The following is a 21,387-nucleotide window of genomic DNA, read 5'->3' as shown; positions in this document are numbered from 1 at the left end:
AAGAACTCCCAAGTCCCAGTGCCACTCTGTGTGTGTAACTTTGTCCCAGGCTTGAATCTCTGCCAGTCAAGACACACTACCTTTAACCTAGGAAAAGGCACTTGTTTCTATGCTACTACTGCCAAACACTTCATAGTTCATCAAAATCAGTGACCATCGTATAACAGAAACAATAAATAGAGAAACATTTGATGTACCATTTTTCAGTTGAAAAACAAAAAGAACAAGAAATTCAAGTAATCATAAAAAACCTGATAAAATTATTTAAAACACACTTCTGTTTTATAGATCTATCTTGTTGCACCCACACAGCTGTGTGTTCGGTGGTTTTTGAAACATATTTGGAGTATATGATAAACTAGAATAAGAAAATAATATCATAAATTTCTATCCGCTCTTTGATTTGATACAAATGTTGCAGCACCAGTTGACATCATTTCTAGAATAAGAAACACATGAAAGCAAGACAGCTCTGCATTTCAACTGGCTGGCTTTGATTTAGTGTTACATTACTATCTTGTTTTATGAGTTCTGTAATATCAGCCTATTTGGTTCATAATGAATAAATGATGAATAATTCATAACGTATAAAAATTAATCAGGGAAATCTGATTTTAGAGGCCCTTTTCTGGAAAATGACAAAGCCTCCATATAGATCATGAGGCACATTTTTAAAATAACATCAAAATCTTTGTTAATATTATGTCAAAATATAATATATTCTATAAGATGAAAAGCAACCTCTTTAAGTAAAAACATTTATCTGAATGGGCACGTTATAAAGATGTGCAGATTTATGCACAAAATTCAATATAATCATGGACAGGCAAACAATCTTGTCCTGCTTTTTTTTCCATCTAATTTTAAATCACACTGAATAACAAATCAGTTGAATTGATGAATTGTATAAGGTACCGAGTTCTTTGGAGAAATAACACTACTTCTTGTAAATTCTGTAATGTTGGAAATATGCAATTGTGCTTTGTAATGTGGGTAAGTATTTATGAATATATTGTGACAGGACTCAAAACCCCCTAATCTGAAGGATAGAGGAAAGCACCTTCCTCAAGGGTTATCTAAATGCCACAAGCTTACCAAAATTTGATCCACACAAATAACCCAACTAGACATGTGGAAATCTAGCATTTTTTTCTGTTCTCTCTTTCCTCTTACACTATTTCATTCTACCCTTCTGGCCTTGAGAGGCCCAGGTCCTTTAATTTGATGTGAAAGAGGCTGAATTAGTGTACTTTCAGCAGAGATGGGTCCCATTCATGAGGAATTTGTAAATCTTTCAGATTGAGGTGATAATCATCAGAGCTTTTCATTTACTACTGGAAATGTCCCCTTAGAACAGGATATAAACAGAATTTACTGACTGTGTCAGTCCTCCATCTATCTTGGGTGGGATAAAAAAAGGAAAATGAAGTGGCAAAGAGCTGGAGATGTCTACCTGGTAACTGACCCTGAATAGGGGCACGGCATGTGATGGAGCTGGAGAGAGAGAAGAATCCCCAGGAAACTGTGCAGGAACTTGACAGATCCCTTGGCTCTAATGATGCAAATTTTTATAGACTGTCCCTTGTGCCTTTTTGTTCACTAATAGTGCTTTCCGCAATTCCATATCTAGAGCTTTTGAATCAGAATTATTCTTGTTTTCTAAATAGCATGTGAAAAGACTAAAATTCAGTACATTCCAAATAAATGATGTAGGAAACATCACTCAGCCCCCAGATTCAGTTGTGTAACAAAGGTGGCATTTCTTAACTGTGTTTAAATAATTTATGTCAAGTCAGAGACCGTGTTATGCTGAACTGACAGGGAAATCCAGCTCAGGCACTAATAGATCCTGTTTGTGCTCTCTAGGGACCCATAAACATCTAGGAGGGTTGCATCTCTGCTGGAAAATGGAGGAAGGGTCTCTACTGTCTGATGTAACATAGTCATTGGGAATCTTCTTCTTGTCTAAGTTCCCCTGGTCTCTTATCCTGTGGTTTCTGTCTGCTTCTGCACCACCAATGGAAAACGGAAATTACTGCCAAGAATGGAACTCTGAAGCTTGAAGTCTAGCCTCCCTAGCACCACAATGCAGCCACATCCTTGCAGTCTACCTCATCCAGCCATTCCCAGAGCACTGCCCAAGAACGAGAAAGTTCAATGAAAGCGCAGTCATGAATCCACTTCGCATGTTGGGAGATGAACCTCCTCTGTCATCTTTCTGCCCTTAAATATCAAACCCAAGCACTATCATTATTTTAACAGTCACAAACATTAGTTGTCAAGCAATGGACAATTAGAATCACCACTGATTGCAACAAGTAGATGGAGTTATTAGTAAACTGACTATCGTCAACCATCAGCCAACCAGTAAAAGTGATATTTATTCACCCCAAGAGACATAGACTCAAATACAGCACAAATCTTAAGGGTAATCAATGGCAAATGATTACACTTTGTATTATCTAGCATTAGTAACCATGGTGGTGACAGCTAAATTGTAATAATCGGTCCTCTGACCATGCTATCTAGAGGTTAAACCACATATCTCAGGATAACACCAAGCAAAACTAGACTAAAGGTGTTATTTTAATGTGATTCATCCAGTGGAAAAATGTCTTCTCACCTCTAATCTATTGGCCAAAGGACACACAAAGGTCAGAGAGACGGGTAAAGCCAGGTCATTCAAAAAAAGTCTCATGAGTTACTGCATATGGCAGGTTTTTTAAAATTACTCTGTTCCTATGCTATTTGCTCTTTTTGGACCAGATATCAATTCCCTACACATTACTGAAAAGTCATTTAAGACATGTAACCAGAACCAGCACTCTGGGATAATTCTTTAAGTCATTTCTTTCCCTCATACTACTATATAAATTTATTCCCAAATTCAAGGATCTTCTATGATGTACATCATTTATATGAAGCACATTGGCATTTAACTATTTTAGGCCATATGAATGTCATTTAGAAGAATAAAATGGTTCCTTGCCCTTCAATAGCTTTTGGTTCCGCAGGTTAACAATCATTTTTAGTACATTACAAAAACATCCAGATTCTGGCAACTTTAAACAATCTTATATGGTGATTTTGCTTTCAGTGAAACAGGCCACCAACTTACTAGTGACATCTGCCTTTTGTTTGTGTGTGGGTTTGTTTTAACTATTCCTGAGAAGTTTTGAGGCAGCCTTACTTTAAATACCAAAAGATCCATTAACAATTGACAGAAAGGAGCATTCCACTGAGAAAAGGCTCTGGGGTCAAAATTGGCTTTTATTGTTTTCTTAGTTCATTAAATACTATACTGAAAATCAGGAAAGTCATATTGAGGATTTCAATTTTACTATTTACTTGTAATAAATAATAATAATAGCTTAAGTGAAAAATGAAGTATTGAAATTATAAAAGATTTTTTTTTTTTTTGAGGAAGATTAGCCCTGAGCTAACTACTGCCAGTCTTCCTCTTTTTTATGCTGAGGAAGCCTGGCCCTGAGCTAACATCCGTGCCCATCTTCCCCTACTTTATATGTGGGACGCCTACCACAGCATGGCTTGACAAGCGTGCCATGTTCAAACCCGGGATCCGAACCCGCGAACCCCAGGCCGCCAAGAAGCAGAACTTGCGCCACCGGGCTGGCCCTAAAAGAATCTTTACTCTCTTAAAATGAAACATGAAATAATAGGTCCCATGCATCTAATTTCAGAACACAATTTATTAAGACTGTTTATATTTCATGTGGAAGATGAGCTACCATCATCCTTTAGAAGAGGTCTATTGAGATAAACTTTAATAAATATGTCTTATTGAAGGAAAGATGACACGATTTCTCTAAACATATCAGACCTATTAAACTATAAACCATTAGAGTTCTTTGAAGGGGAAATGTATTAGGAACAAGAAGGAGAAAAATGTAGAAAGGAAAGGTGAATTTGAATATGTTTGTAATTAAAAAACAAAAGTCACCATATTCTACACTAAAGATTATAAAAACAATGAATGGAACTGTGAAGCATGGTTTTATCATGGGTAGGGACAAGGTTTAAAGACAAGGATCAAGGAAGAATAAATGGATAATTAATTTCATTTCCTAAAGAAGCACAGCTTAACTAGCAAGGGAGGATGTGAGCAAGTCAAAATCACTCAGGCTGTAAAATAAGAGCTAAGATTTATTAGAGCACTTCATAGATATATGAATATAAACACAGACACACTCACACATCTATGCTTTTATAAAGACGTTAGGGAATGTGTTCAAATATTAGTGTTTGAGGTTTAAATGGCATTTTGAGTTCTTTGTTGCACCATCTATTAATATTCCACTCAATTCCATGTGGAGATACAGATCATGACAAAAACCCATATTACAAGCAATAGCTAAGGCTGGTAGACTACCCAAAAGAAGCATCGCTTCAAAACTTTTCAATTAACTCTAAGTTATATGAAGCTAGACTCATAAAACCTTGCCATGGCTTCAACCTAAGGAAGAGAGACCATTTTGAAAATATGCAAGGAAGATAAAATTGTTTTCTGCACTTGATAACATTCATCTAAATATATAAAGGAGAACTTAAATATCTAAGAAAATATAAGCATCACAAAACAGCAGAAGAGAATATTAAGATAATTTTCAGTACTTGGCAGAAAAACAATGCTTGAATATCAATCATATAAATATTATAATTATTAAATATTACTATAAATAAATGCAGAATTGAATAGTTTAGCTTAAATTTTCAAATGATTATAATTCTAATAAATAAAGTTAATGAAATTGAATTCAGCAATTTATTTAGATGGCAGGAAAATAATATAATTATGAAATACAATATGTAATAATTTTAAACAACTATCAATTCAAATTCTTGCAAAGCTAATCAAGAAAACAAGGTAAAATAAAATAAATGGCATGTGAGATGAGAATGCAACAAATCAATGAACTAACAAGGGTGACTTAAAGTGAGAGGAAATACGCAAGTCTAAATAATGTGGCAGCTTGGATTGTTGTTTGCCACTCTTCATTTGCTCCTTATAACACAATCATACATCTATTCCTTTTGCCATTTTACTCAGCAGTACTTACTGTTACAGAAGTTTGGGTTTATATTTCTCCATCCCAGTGATGTTGAGCTTAGGTATGTCACTTGCTTTGGTTGAAGAAGTATTAGCTGAAACACAATGAACACATACAATAAATATTCTTGCATGACTTGACTAGGTCCCTTGCACTTGTGAATTCACCACAAGAAGAACAGGTCCCAAGTAGTCACTGGTTCCCAAAAAAAATGAGAAAGCTTGTGGAGCAGAACCGACGCCACAGCTGGAGCTAAATTCAGCTAATTCCAGAGTAGCCGAGCAGAGTGAAAGTCTACTCACAAAAAAGACCCAATAAGAAAAACATGCTTTTTCTTGTAAGCCACTAGGTTTGGAGCTAGTTTATAGCACAATATTGTTGCAGATATAACTATATATCTAATAATTTAGGAAAATATGCATTGGATAACTGATTGTCAATGATTTTTCAAAGTTACAAATCATGGCTTATTGGACGGATCACTGGGAAGAACTCTTGGTGACCCAGGAGAGCCAAGATCAGAGCAACACGTTCTCTCTCTTATTACTGGTCTTCAAATCTCAAGTTCTGTTTGATCCTTAATTTACCGTCAATTTTATCCTTTAAATAATAAAAGTATATATCCATATCTATCTATATCTATAGACATAGATAAATAAGGATATATAAAGAAGAATGAATTTTAGAGTGAATCATCATAACACAGCCCCTACAGTGATGACCGTTATCGTCTTTTACATCTTTTATTTTCTGCTGAATTCTTTTTTATATTTGATAGCAAACGTGTGATATAATGATATCTGTCCCTAAATAGTCCTATAATTTTTACAAAATGGTTACATTTTGATTTGTAAAGTGATTTGTATAAACAATGATGACATTGTTTTTAGAAAAAGAATTCCTTTACGTTATCTAACACCTATTTATATTAAAATGTATGGTTGACCTCAAAACGGCTTTTTGATAAATTGTTTATTTCAGGAAATTTTTAGTTATCGAAATTCACTCAAAAAGCAAATGAATGCCATAACATGTATGAAGTAAGGAAACAAATTTTTTCAAGTTATTGCCGCCACAGAAAGTATTGCATCTAGACATTTTAAGAGGTGAGCCCTTGCAAAATTTATTGAACATCATCACCATGGTATTCATAAATTTTCAGAATGCAGAAAATATATAACTTATTTCTTGATGCTAGCTATATTTTAGTATTAAAGTCCGACAACACATATCTTACCTTCCATACACACATTAACATAACTCATAGATAATTCCAATTATGGAGATTCTTGAAAAGTGATAAATAAAATATGAAGACACTTTGCGAAGGAATATAGACCACCACCTGTAAATGTTTATTCTAAGACTCCAATAACAAATGAATATGAGGCAATCTAGCAAATCTGTTAGGATGTATCATAAGTGAATAAATAAAATTAAGAAAGTCCTATAGGCTTTTATTAGGATACGCATTTAGCTTATTGTAAAAGATGCTCCCCCCAAAACAGTCAAAAATGTATTTCTCTCTCAAGTAACAGTCAAGATGCAAGCATCTCAGGGCTGTAGTCATAGCTCTGTTCAAAAAGAGTTTCATTGCTATGCGCTGCTCTGCCATTCTAAGATGGGACTGCTGGTGAAGATGGGGACCTATTATTTCCTGATTCCATGCAGTTAGAGGAAAGACTGGGGAAATATCTTTCACCTCCTATTTCTATGACTTACGCTTAGTCATATGGTCACACACGCTCAGAGCAGTGCTAAAATATATAATTCTTATTGTGAAAGCCACATCCTCAAAGAATCAAGGATCTTATTACTGCGAGGGAGAAATGATATTAGGGTCAACTGTAGTCTCTGAAAAGCTACTTTATAAAAGCCAATAGTTGTTTCCAATAAAACATCTTCAATACTGAGAACTGGAGCATACTTCCATAAAATGATGGTCAATGTCATCTTAAACTAACCACTACTGGGAAACTTAAAAAAAGAAACACTAGAGGCAATCATGTTAAAGCTAGAAATAGAACAAGTGTTATGCCACTAAAAATATTATGAAACATTATACTGAAAATGTAAATAAATACAGTTATAAAAGACACAAAGATGCCTCTTCATTAAGAGGCAGAGACAAAAATATCATCATTTTCTTGGGGCATGTTAGCCTACTCTGAAAATTCAAAATAATCAACACAACGAGATGTCAATTCAGCAATTTAATTATAATACACATATATATATTATTTAATTACATATATATTAAATTACAACCATAAATGTAAATATATAATTAAATATATATATAATTACATATATATGTATATATATACATCCAATTTCAGTGTAATAACAGAAGCACTTGAAAAATAGCAACAAAAATAAAAATGACCTAAAACTGAAATTCTCAAGAAACACACAGGATACATATGTAAAGAAAGCATATTACTGAAAGATATTTTAAAGATTTAAATATCTTACAAAAATAGTATATTCCTGGATAGAAAGACTTACTAATATAAGTATGTCAAACTTTCCCTTTTTAAGCACCTGAATTTCAGATATAAACAGAGATTATACGAAATGTTTTAGAACAGGATAATATGCTTCTAAAATATCTGGAAAAGTAAAAGATCCAAATAACAACAAAAAGAAAACTAAGTAAAAATAATCTATACATTTTATGAATTAGATTTTAGAATTCACTTTTCAACTATTGTAATTAAAACATATTGATAAAGATAAATGATTGTGAAAACAAATTAGACTGGCGAGCCAGAAACCTGAGAAACTGAAATTTAGGAATAAATTTAAGAATATCTTGTTTTGCAAATAATAGGATATTTGAAATGTCATGCTGCAGTAGAAGGATGATTATATTACAATTTTTATAGTATTATTTGGTAATTTGCATCAAATGCCCTAAAATTATTGACTAGTTTTGATTTGGTAAGCCACTACTAAAAAATTAAAGAAATAAACAGAAATATTCAGGACTATTATATAAATATTAAAAACATCATTAAATAATAATGAATATTGCAGTCATTTGACCAGCCACCAATAAAGAATGTATTACATAAATTGTGACACATTTGTGCAAAGATGTTCTATTGGGTCATTAAAAATCATGCTACAAATCAATGTACAATGTCTTGCTTGCAATATATTTTTAAATTATGTTTTCAAAGAAGTATATAAATATGATCCCAATTTTCAGATTAAGTACTATATATGAGTAGATAATTTAGATAACATTTTAAATTATGATGGTTAATCTCTAGATGTTGGGATTCTAAGAAATTTTCTTTGCTCTTTTTTTAAAATAAACAAATACCTTTTATATATAGGACAATTATTTAAAATAATTTAAGTGTTTTAAAAGTTTAACTAGGCATGTAATAATTATAAGGGATAAAATATCACATGACAAAAATCTTTGAAATAGGAGGACCCATTAAACAGTATTAATTTCTGTAACCACTAGGTTAAAAAACAGCATTTAATATACCGAAGAAACTGGAGTGTTGGATTCAAAAACCTCAGGAATTTCCTGGGTGAAATCTGAAACTGGGCTCTGTACCTGGAGGACAAAGAGAGACTGAAGAAAACCATGTACCACTCCAGATTGGTGAGTGGCGATTTTAATAAGCAAGGAAACGTACACAATGAGGCTTGTTTTGGGCAGCCGCAAGCCTAGTAGATTTTTGTCCCTGCCCACCAGAATCTTCAAAGTTTATACAGAGGCCTTAACTGGGTTCAGCCACACATGAGACTGACTTAGCATGAGAGACTCCATGTCTAAACCCTCCCTCCCCATCTTATTCTCACAGTGTACTTTGGAGAAACACTTAGAACTGTACATAGGCAAATTAATTAGTAACCAGTCAGTAATCAGTAGAGAGAACAACTTGTTAACAGAAGATTTAAGTCCTCTGCCCAATCTGCTCCTTCTCTCCCTAAATATAACTAATGTGATCTTAGGTTCTCCAGGAATATCACATGCAGCAGATCTGAAACTTTTGTCTATGAAGAGACATCCAATGGTCTGTGGTCATCCTGTACCTGACACTCCTGAGCCCCTTCCCAACCCCATTTGCCTTATATAAGTCATTCCCAAATCAGCTCCCATTTTAATACAGTTTTTTTAGGACGATAGTCTACCATCTTCTGATTAGCTAGCTCATTGCTTAATAAAATTTCTCGCTCTCCACCACCTTGCTTTTGTCTCGTGGTGAGTGGATTGAGCCCCCACTACGTATCAGGTATATCAACAAGATGATCTCAACTACATATTTCCTCAAGGCTGCATCCTTGAGTATGGCTCCCACCATAGGAATGATGGGCAGCATGTACATTCCAAGGACAGGGGAGGAGGGTTGGAGCCTCAGATTGCCCAGGTCCAGCTCATGGATCAACTGGAGGTCCTGTCCTCTCAATGAGCTCCTCCAACACTCCACCCGCTGTGACCGGCTCTTACAGTCTTATACACCCCTTCTTCTTCCACAATGTGCCCTGAATAGTCAGCAAGGGGTTTCATCAGCATGGAGGTAGCTGGTTTGGTGGCTATCTGGCTGCACTGGAAGCAGATACTGTGGTTACAATATAGGTATGTGTAAGAGAAAACACCAATTAAGATAATGATTCCCAGAATAAGTAGCAATTTTTTTCCACCAAGTGCCCTATGATCCAAAACACTGATTTATTTGGTCCCCTAGGCTGGGGGTCAGATCACTGAAGGCATTCACTTGGGTCCGTATGTGATTTAATAAGGATGATACATTAGCAGACCCATCAGGATGAACCCAAAACATCTGTTTGGATAATGGCACAGTTGCCTCCTTGCAAGGCAGTAATAACGCCCAAGGCCATCCTATTTTGGAAGACAGTGTTCTCAGTAGAGACTTTTCAGTGTTCAATAAAGACAGGCTTTGTTGGCTATCACTGAAGACTTGCTGGGTGAATTTAGTCAGGGCTTCTATGTGCGCTATGATGTCCTCCAGGCCAGTGGAGGGAACAAAGATGGTAGCCAAATGATTGCACTAGTGAAAAAAAGAACATCCCCAGCTGGCCTTGAGGCTACGGAGGTTGGCAGCTTTCAGAACATGATCTGGTTGTGCACACCATATGTGTTGGCCAGGGAGGCAGCACTTGCAGGCATGAGGAGATGGACTGGTAGCAGGATATGCCAGACCACAACCCTCACCTTCTCCCCTCTTTCAATGGTGCATGTTCCATTCCAGATATAGTGCATTTCCACAGGTACAGCTTGCAACAAGACAACAGGATCCCAGTAGAGACTGAGTGGTTCCCTCTCACTCAGGGATGTGAAGCAACTCACCCATCCCGGTAGCACCTTCCATCGCAAATTCCTGTAGATAACACCTTTCCCAGGCATGATGGGAGTTGGTGTTCTCAGCAGCATAGCACATTCATCCACAGTGAGAGTCAGGGCAATGGCTGTCTCCCCTGATTTCCATGGTGTCTGGACAGCAGTTCCCAGTCTGGCATATGGGATAACAGGTCCTACTGGTTGATCATTCAAATGTATTAAAGCTGGGACAGTTCTTCAGCCCACTTGACCAAGTGGTTTTACCTATTAGTAATTTAATTTGCTGCTTTAATATTCCATTTTTCCTTTCTACCAACCCTGTTACTTGCAGGTTATAAGGGAGATGGAACCTCCATCCAATCTCATGTTTTTCTGCCTATTCTTGCACAGCATGACCATTGAAGTGTGATCCTCTATTACTGTCTATTCAGCGAGGGTATCTGTACGTGGTACTCAGCTTCTCTAATCCCCTAATGGTGGCAGCCTGGTTTGTGTGGCAACAAGGGAAAGCTTGGCTTAGGCCAGACACAGTGTCCACACAAAGCAAGGCACATTTAGAACTCTCACCCAGAGAGAGGGGCCAACAAAATCAATTGGCCAACCCCTCACTGGTTGGGAACTCTGGTGGATAGCCCCTTTGACAGCTGCCTCAGGTACTGTTTAGAACACATTGGGCATGCTGTTACTGCATTAACTAGAGTATCTTGACTTAATTCCTGCAGTGAATGTGGCCCAATCAGGGCCTTCGGTGACAGGGATGTACATGGTCTATCTCATTCCCAACTCCCTAAGAATTTGTCGTACTTCCTCTATAGATTTGCAGGGTCCCATGTGCCCAGGGAGATCCCCCCTTATTGGGCCAAGCCTCCTTGCAGGCTAGAATAATCTAATCTACAAGGGAGCAAGTACCTGAACCTTGAACCCCTGAGCACCAGCCAGATGCTGCTGGAGAGCAGGGTGTGCGGTGCTGTTGTTCCTTTTCTCCGCCTCCTCCCGGGTTAGAGAAATACCATTGTCTTCTGTAACCCAGAGCCACACTAACCATGCCTGAATACCTTCCCTGGCCTTCGCTGGAAGTTGGCTGCTATATCAGTAAGCTCAGTGGGAGGATATTCTCTCATCATGGGTGTTTCGTGAATTGGGGGCTGGCCAGCTAGCCCGGGCTGTTGTTGCTATGCTTTTGCTTTCCTTTGAATTAGGGGTCAGACTGCACAGGGCATTTTGTCTGTTTCACTGCCAATCACCACAACATCCTCCTCTTCACTCTCCTCTCTTTCCCAGGGATTCCACCACTTAGCATCTCAATCAGGCTTTGTCACAAGGTCTTGGACCTTAATTCAAGGCAGTTTGCGCCCTCTTAGCTTTGCACAATGGCACACTGAGGTTGCCAACTTATTATCCTGCTCTCCCACCTTATCTGCCAGTTTTGAAGCTAGCAGAGCAGTAAACAACTGCATATCCTTCTCTAACCTCAGCTCTTCTTCCAAACTTCTAACTCGAGCTTCAGCCTCTTCAGTGGCCAGCTGAACTGCCAGAGGCCAGCCCACTGCAGCAGCCGTTCATTTCCCTTCTTTGCTGCAGCGTGTCATGCATGGCTCCTCAAATAAGCACATTAGACCAGTCAGGGTTTTCAGGGCATTCCTGTACTCACATAGTGGTCCACAAGCATCTAACACGTGGGCCACCCCTCCCTACATAGAGGTTGACAGTCAACTCTGGATTTCTCCAATGGATGCCTCTTTCTCAAGACCCATTTCTCCTGGCTGGCTTGCCAGTTGTTGGTTTGAAAGCTTGGGAAGCTTCCTGGATGAAATCTGAAACTGGCCCCCATACACGGACGGCCAGGAGAGACTCAAGAAAGAGGCAGACGCTCCTGATTAGTAGGTGGCAGGTATAATCAGCGAGGAAACTTATGTAAAAGGCTTGCCTTGGGTGGCCACAAGAGAAATGGATTTCTGTACACGACCGTCAGAATCTTAAAAGTTTATACAGAGGCCTTAACTGTGTTCAGTTTCATATAGCATCCAGATGCTCTCAAGAACACTTACTCTCTCAAGGCAGCATCCTTGAAAATGGCTTCCACTGAGGGAACAGTAGGCGGCACATCCATTCCAAGGACAGGGGAGGGGATGAGGAGCCTCTGAATGCCAGGGGCCAGCTTTGGAGCCAACTGAACTTGATTTATCAAACACATGGCATTATTAATTAGCCAAAGCAATTGTCAGTGGCTATCTAATATAATATTTTAATGGTGCTATATTACTTCATTTTAACCTGATTTTAAAAAGGAAAATAAGTGATGTATACGTAAATAAGGAAACCGAGGGTCAGAGAATTAAGACACTTATCCGAAATTACCCTAATTATTGCTTCTGCATTCATTGCTAACTCAACATTTTCAAATGACCCTCTTTAAAAGGAAATATTTTCCTATTCTTGTATTTTCGTATAATTTATAAATATTTTTTCCTCCAAACATGATTTATTGTATTTATCCACACTCTTTCCCCTCCATTTCCACCAAAATGTCTTCACTCTTGACTTGGTTAGTCTAAGTTGCTGGTGATTGTATTTTCTTTGTTCATGTTAACTATAAAAAGTCAATTTCTTTTCATGACATAATTCAGTGTCTTAACAAATTAAAACTACTTAATACAGAACATGACTGCAGGTCGCCTCTGACTGAGATAATGTACAAGAGAGGAGAGTCAAGCTTGAGAGAGTTTCTTCGGGAGGGCCTCATTCAAGCATGGCTCAGAGGCACAACTCCGACTTCACAGCATGTTATGAATTCATTGCATCTCCATGGTGAGAGGGGGAGGATAAAAACATTTAGAATTATTTTGTTATTGTTGCTGGAGTTGCATGAAAATGCAGTCAACAGCAAAATGTAAGATGTTAAAAGATACAAAAGATTATATTACAGTGTATATTGGTTTAACTCTGGTTTAATTTAATTTGGAAAATGTCAAATGTAAATATAGTTCTAGAGCTTCCACATAAGGTAGAGAAAGAACCTGTATAAAAAGACATGGGAATCAAATAACATTAAAGCCAAACTAGAGTATAATTTTTCCTCACTAACTTAATTAGGATTAAAAAGAGTCAGCACATAATTACATTTATTATTTTAGTGCATTGACCAAAATTTCCAAGGGTTATACTGTTTTCAGGGAATAGATTTTATTTCAGGGTTTTAAAATATTTTAGAGTCACCATAAACATTTTAAATATTTCATGCAACATTTTATTTGAAATTGTAATTGTTTCATAAAAGCTCAATAATGATCTGAAAGCAGCACACTAAATTTTCTTTCCTGTGCTTTAAATGTTCACAAGTCTTCTCATTTCTAGAGACCACTACAGAAACACATTACTGATCATTTGTCTTTACAGAACATTTTTTAAAACCAGCCAGTCCTCTCTGGGAGCAATTTATACACAGATGTGTTCTGCTTTGTCCACGTCTTCCTTATTAACACAAAGAAAGAGAAAGTGATAAATAAATTCAGAGAACATGTTTTGCAATTAATATTCCTGTAAGTTCTATTTGACAAAGAACAAAATTACTGATGATTTGGCATATGAAATATCGTATGTCCAGTTTAGTATGAAATGACATCACAGCAATATCATAGCCTTTTATTAACACTGGCAATGAGTTAATAAGCAGGAATCGTGTTGGCTGCTGGATGCCAGCTGAGGCAAATGTAATATGACTAGCATAGGCTTTGTAAGGTTTGGGAGAATGTTTAGTGCAGAAGATCAGAGAAGGAGATGGAACGATGGAAATAGTGGTCACAGAGATGTGGCCATGAGTCAAAGAAAGTGGGCAGATCTAGAAGCTGGGAAAAAAAGAAAGGAAATAGATTGAGTCTCCAGAGGAGCACAGCCCTGCTCACCCACTTTATACTTCTGACCTTCAGAACTTCAGATAATAAATTTGTGCTGTTTTAAGCTACTGAGTTTGTAGTAATTTGTTACATCCAGGATGAATAGAAAATTAATACACAGCTATTCAGTCATAACCTGAAGAGGAAGTTGTTGTACACTTCCTCATATTTCTCACTGTCTGGCACTTAGGGATTGTCTATTAAAGATTCTCAAAAAAATTTTTTGTTTAAATAAATTGAATTTAAGTTTTTGATGACCAACTGAAAACACTAATGTAGATGGAGAAGAGACTATAATATATTCTTCATGAAGTTTTTACTAAAAATAACAGGTTAAATAGAATTTTATTGTTTTAATAAGAAGCACTTTTTGGATGAAATTCTAATAAGAATAATTTACTGACCTACTTTAAAAAGTAGAACTCGGATCTATTTCCACTATAAAATTTCATTGACAGAGTTATTCTTAAGTATCTCAAAATGTCTTCTGAATTGCTTCACTTTAAGAAATGTGTTTAAGCAATTTAAGTATAGTACAGAATAGTGATTTTGTGCAGATTTTGGATGGAAAATAATGACCTTAACCATAAGCTTTGATAATCCCAATGATGTGCATTGCAGACTTCAAGGCGAGGCATATGCACAGCTGTTTCCTCCATCTCACTGGGCATAGCCTGGAGAGCCAGTATTCCGTTTTACTGGGTTAGAATTTAGAGTTTATCTAGATTACTGCCTTCGGAAGAATAAGTTATAAAGCTTATTCTAGGCAATTTCTTTATAAAAGTTGAAGACATTGTCCTGCTCTAAACTTTTGAATGTAAAATCATCTACCTGTATATGAATTTACTTAATGTCAAAAGGTAGAATGAGGGAATTCAGCTATTTGTGATTGGTAAATCGTGTCACAAAATATTTCTTACACCTAAAATTAAAACATCAGAGAATTTCTTTAATCAGTGTGGAAGTAGAAGTTAAAAGATGGATATGTATACATGAAAATTTACCAGTTGGAACTCTGGTTGAAAATGTATATATATCATAGTTCTTGATAGCAATGTCACCTTTCAAAGTGCCTGTCATGGGTAAAATCATCTTATTCTGAATCAAAGTAAATCAATATGCACAGAGAAGAATACTATATGTTAAATTTAAAAAAGAGACTGAGAGCGGGTCAGCCTGGTGGCACAGCAGTTAAATTTGCACGTTCTGCTTCGGTGGCTCAGGGTCTGCCAGTTCAGATCCCGGGTGTGGACCTACCCACTGCTGTCAAGCCGTGCTGTGGCAGGCGCACCATATATAAAACAGAGGAAGAAAGGCACAGATGTTAGCTCAGGGCCAATATTCCTTAGCAAGAAGAGGAGGATTGGTGGCAGATATTAGCTCAGGGTTAATATTCTTCTTCAAAAAAATCCTCTCTATAAATATTAATTGATTGATTGCAATATATAATACAATTGGTCAAACCCTCAGAAATCTTTTCACACCATCAAGTTAACTGTGATTACATTAGAAATCTTACCCTTTCTCTTGCTAAAAGTTTCATACTGGCCAATTTACCTGTTGCTGAAGCTTTTCAACGCTATCCTCCTAATGGTTAAATGGAAGGTCATCATCTTCAACTCCTATGGAAAATCTAAATATGTCTCTCTTGATCGCCTTGGTTAACTTCAATTCCGACCCTTCATCAATCTTCTGATTTCTCCTTTTCCTAATTCTTAGTGCATGTTATCAATCAAGGAGGAAAGATGGCCAATCCTCTATTGCACAAAGTGCAGCTCATATAAGTGGATATGAACTGATTAACAGCAATGGCATAGCCAGGAAATCTATGGTTTCAACCTCTGCTTCCTTTGGTAAAAGGGCCTGCAGAGAAACTATTATGACTCAGGGAGTGAATTTGGAGAAAAATAAGACAGTCCCACGGGAAAAGAACAAAATGTTAGATCTGATGGTTAATTTTATGTATCAACTTGACTAAGCCATGGTACCCTGATATTGGTCGAACATATTCTAGATGTTTCTGTGAAGGTATTTTTTTAGATGAGATTAACATTGAAATCAGCCGACACTGAGTAAAGCAGATTACCCTCCATGTGTGTAGACCTCATCCAATCAGTTGAAGTCCTTAGGAGAAGAAAGACTGATGTCCCCCAAAGAAGAAGGATTTCTGTTCCAGACTGCCTTCAGTCTTGTGCTGCAACATCAAATCTTCCTTGGGTCTCCAGCCAGCCTCCACAACTAATTCTTTAAAATAAATCTCTTTCTCCATATATATAGATATTATTTTTTCCCAACTCTACAGAATGCCGACTAATATACTAAATATTCATAAAAACAGGGAAAAAAAGGAGTTCGATATTGTCTTTCCATGTTCCCTCTCCCATCTCAATTAAGAACTTTGAAATTTCAAAGAATTTCTGGAAATTGTCCAGAATTAACACCAAACTCGCTTGCTAATTACACATAGGGGCTTATCAGAAATATTCGCTAGAATCACAAAATCTTCTATTCTCTTCTGTTATCAAAATTGTAAGTTCAAAAATATGCGCAAAACTTACATAAGAAGAGGAATTACTGAGACCTTCATATTTGATATGAGGAGGGCAGAGTCTGCCTTATACAGCTATAGCATGTTCAAGTTATGCAGGAAAAGAACATTTTCTGATTGTTTTCTGTGCAGTAATAGTTGATACGAGGTTTATATTTATGTTGCCTCTATTTTGTTTGGATAAAATGAGATGCTTATTATTTTCCTGTTTTCTGGAATTGGTGACTAAACTCCACAGCTGAGAACAAGTGACACAATATATCCCACTCTAGTTTCAGATAATCCCTAGCTGTTTGTGCCAGCAACTCCCATGATACCCCTGCCTCTTTCTGCCACACTCCCACCATCCCATAAGTAAATGAGCAAGGCCAATAGTTTTATGAAAACCTATTTTATATATAGCTTTCTTCTCAAATTACATGATGCTAAGATGCATAAACAAGTATGCTTGCATTTCAAAGGTAGTAATTTACCTGGGAAGACAGAACATATACATACAAATTCCAATAACAGTAGGGCATTAGTTAAGAATAGGTACCTGAGCCAAGTGGATTCCAAAGGAGAACCAGGAGCGCAGATGTCCAGGGCAGGAGAAGATGCATGCCCCAGTTCAGGTGGAGAGTAAATTTGCCTTTTCTGCACCTTTTTGGTCTACTCAGGCCTTCAATGAACTGGAGGATGCCTACCTGCATTGGTGAGGGCAGTCTCCTTTACTCAGTCTACTAATTCCAATGTCTTCTGGAAACACCTTCATAGACACACCTAGACAAATGTTTACCAGCTATCTGGGCATCCCTTTGCCCAGTCAAGTTGACATACAAAATTAACCATCACATAAATGTATATGTAATATAGTACATAATATATATACACATATAAAATCAAGATTGATGTTATGAATTGATATCAGAAATGAGTTTCTAGCGAGAACTTAATATCAAGAGGTGTCCTGTTTATTTATGAGCCAAACCATAGATAAGGTGTATACATTTACCTATATACATACATCTTTACAAACTACATATGATTTTAACAAAATATATATATACATGTATTTAACAAAAATTCTTAGGACTTGTTAAGCCTTTACCATAAAATAGTTTTTGTTTTTTTTCTTAAAGATTGGCACCTAGGCTAACAACTGTTGCCAATCTTCCCTTTTTTTTTTTTTTTTAAGGATTGGCACCTGGGCTAACAACTGTTGCCAATCTTTTTTTTTCTGCTTTATTTCCCAATTTACCCTTCCCTGCACATAGTTGTATATCTTAGTTGCAGGTCCTTCTAGTTGTGGGATGTGGGATGCCGCCTCAACGTGGCCTGACGAGCGGTGCCATGTCCACGCCCAGGATTTGAACCCTGGGCCACCGCAGCAGAGTGCGTGAACTTAACCACTAGGCCACGGAGCCGGCCCCATCATAAACTAGTTTTGAAGATAAATATCTCAGCACAATATCCGGTTCCAGTGACGTTAATTCTATGGTGAGCCTTATGGAAGGCTGATTGGTCGTCTTGCTAAATTTTACACTGATTTAATGTCAACACACTAAAATAGCTATAAACTTCCTCTCAGCCTGAGGGTCCTCACTAATACAATAAAAATATTAAATCATGCTGTCAATGTGGAAATTGATATTGATAAGGTAATGCACTGCCAAAAGCTGTCTTCATAATTTTAAGGCAGTAGGATCAAAACATAGTATGCTAATTCACTATTAAATTGATGATAAACAGAGAAAATGAGCCTTATACATCAGGGAATATTCATATGAATAATTAGTACAATGTAAAATATCACTTAAAAAATGATAGTATAAAATGATAATGTCCAAAAGCTTTCTAATGCAGTGTTTCATAAATACTGGTGCATTGTTAAGTTTCAAAATTTTTATTCTAATGGACAGTAGTGAAGTAGACAACAACAAAGAATTTATGTTACAGGGAAAAGAGGGAGAAAATATGAAGTGAAGTTGGGGAAGTGATAAAATTGGGAAAAAAAAGGAAAGAGTAACCCAAGAAAGTAAAAAAGGACTAATAAATTGCTTTGATAGTTACAATTTTAAATTTAAATCTGGGACTACTAGAGAAAAGATTTTACCTTTAAGGAGGAAAAAGAAGATGTAAATAGATTTTATGGAAGGAAAAAACTATTGTTTCTTCTTGGCTAATTTCAACTCAAAATATTAGCAGTATTTGGTGAGAAGACTAACAATATATGCTTAGAAAATTTATCTGATTATAAACAATTATATTCTTCTCATACCATGAAATTAATCCTTTATCAGAAAAAATGAGAACAATAATAATATCTAGAAATTAAATCATAGCTATTTCAAACTGCTCAACTTTCTTTCAAAACCTAATTATTTACTCACCGGGACTTCTGAAAATATCAAATATTTAGCAATGAAAATGATCACTGTGAAATCAGAGTTACATTTTTCTTTATGCTTACCTCCTATGTTTACTGATAAGTTTCAAAAGCGTGTACTCGGAGCTGCTTCACACTTGGCACTCCGGGCGGTCACATGAAGTGAAGCAGAGATATGAGACCCACCTGTGATTTAAGCAGCAGCCTCTTTCCTGCGGAGGAGCGGGCAAGGCAACACGCAGGGCTCTTTCCACCCTCAGCAGTATTTGTTCCCCAAGTCGGTACTCAGTGTACAACCAGCACACAAGCACAAACAAACTACAGCAAGCACATGGAGCTTCAAGGAAAGGACTGTGCAGACAGACGCTGGCCAAGGACAGATGTGGCAGCCCTGAGTCTCTCTCTCAGTGTTACGAGTAGAAAGGTCATGAACTGATTAGTTTAATGATCTAACCAAGCATCAGCTGTGAATGAATGCCTACGCTCTTAGACCAGGTGTTTGACTTTGGGCGTCCACGTTACTTCTCTCAGCGTAGGCTTCTTCTCGTTAAAATAGAAATGTTAATATCCACCTAATCTGGTTTTCTTAAAGATTAAATAACATGGCACATTTTAAGCAGTTAGCACAATGTCTGACAAGTATTGAGAGCTCCAATAAACTGCCTTTCCCTTACCTTTTTATACCAGCTGAAGAAGCTCGTACTTTCTCTTCTTAACTCAAATCCAATCTCACTCCAGAAGTAAACCAGTATAGCTTCTTCTGTCTCCTACCCACCTTGCCATTCTGCATCTTCCTTCACCACTACCGTTAACAAGGACCGCAAAATTGTATAGTATCCTTTGGGAGGCAATGTAATCTCCATCAATGATTAAGCATACTTCCAAGGTCCATGGAACCAGACCACCTTGGTTTAAACCCCAATATAATATTTATGGCTATGTGCTCTTATGAAGTATCATATAACTTTTGTATAGTATAACCATTTTACTGAGCTCCATTTCCTCATCCTCAAAAAAGGGCTTAATACAATATTTTTCACGGTTTTTTATTTAATAAGATAAAATCAGTTAGTGAAGGAGAAGCATTTAGCAGAGTGCCTGGCATAACTTAAATATGCAATAAATAGTCTTTATATTTTTACAAATTAAGCAAGAGAAGATGGAGTCATGATGTCACATCTCACATTTCACAGAGAGGCATGTTCACTCCCAAACTAAGGTGTTCTGGATTTAGAGTGATAGTCATGAAATATTTCAAATAATATGTTTAGATGCCTAGCTAAGGATTTCTGGAGCCTACGGAAGGGAATGTCTATCACTTTGTCTCAAACTCTGAGAATTTTTGTTTATTTTATCACATTTTATACATATAGTTTTATACCAGGAAAGCATTATGTGCAAATAACTTAAAGAAACGAGCCTCAAATTAATCATGTCAGATACTTACAAACACTTCTCAGTCTTGTTATGGGACAAGGATGTTGAGAAATCTACAGCTATAGTGACTGTTCCCAGAAAACTAAGTTGACCCTGTGACACCCTGTCAAATAGGATTTCTATTAATTGCTCTGCATTGGTGTTGTTCTATTTTACTTGTCATATTCATCTACATACAGGTAGCCTAGTCACCTTTTTATAAAATTTTTTAAAGATAAACGTTTTTTTTATGAATCATGGAAATAAATATATATTTCACTTCTTGAAAACAGAGCTACCTTCTGTAATTTAGGATAACCAGAAGTTGAGAATAGGCTGATCCATAAATAATATTTGATTGTTAATGTTTGCAAATATGAAAGCGTATACCTAAAATAACTCGGGATTTTAGTGTGATTTCACATGTATTTAGATAAAACTGACATTGTGTTAAACTATTCTTTGTTTACTACTGAAAATTAACTGAACTTTTGTTCAGATAACTTATGTCACCAAAATCAGCATGTTAATCTCAAAAAGAAATGGGTTGTTACCAAGTATATATGTTTGGTGTGATGGATGTAATTCACATTCACTAAAAGAAGAGGCTGCTGGTGAAAAATACAAAATGTTATTTGTCAGAAAGCTAAATTTTTCACTCCAAAACAAGGCACACTCCACCTTCAAAATTTGCTAAAGAACTCTTTATGTAACAATTCTCCCTCACTCCTGGTCTTCTAATTCTAATCTCATAATTTTCTTGTGCC

At 36.6% G+C, this 21,387-nt stretch overlaps 1 long non-coding RNA gene across 2 annotated transcripts in view; it reads right to left on the bottom strand.

Moving 5' to 3' along the window:
* LOC138915358 (uncharacterized) overlaps positions 1-21,387 on the bottom strand; it is a 668,538-nt gene that overhangs the window by 452,869 nt on the left and 194,282 nt on the right. For both annotated transcript variants that reach the window (XR_011421187.1, XR_011421188.1), the window contains exon 3: positions 5,079-5,163. This is a non-coding gene — a long non-coding RNA (uncharacterized lncRNA). The remainder of the gene's footprint in view (positions 1-5,078; positions 5,164-21,387) is intronic.

The sequence above is a fragment of the Equus caballus genome, chromosome 9, assembly GCF_041296265.1.
Source record: "Equus caballus isolate H_3958 breed thoroughbred chromosome 9, TB-T2T, whole genome shotgun sequence".
Classification (NCBI taxonomy): Eukaryota; Metazoa; Chordata; class Mammalia; order Perissodactyla; family Equidae; genus Equus; species Equus caballus.
Note: the sequence above shows the minus strand (reverse complement) of the source record. Positions and strands in the feature narration are given on the sequence as shown.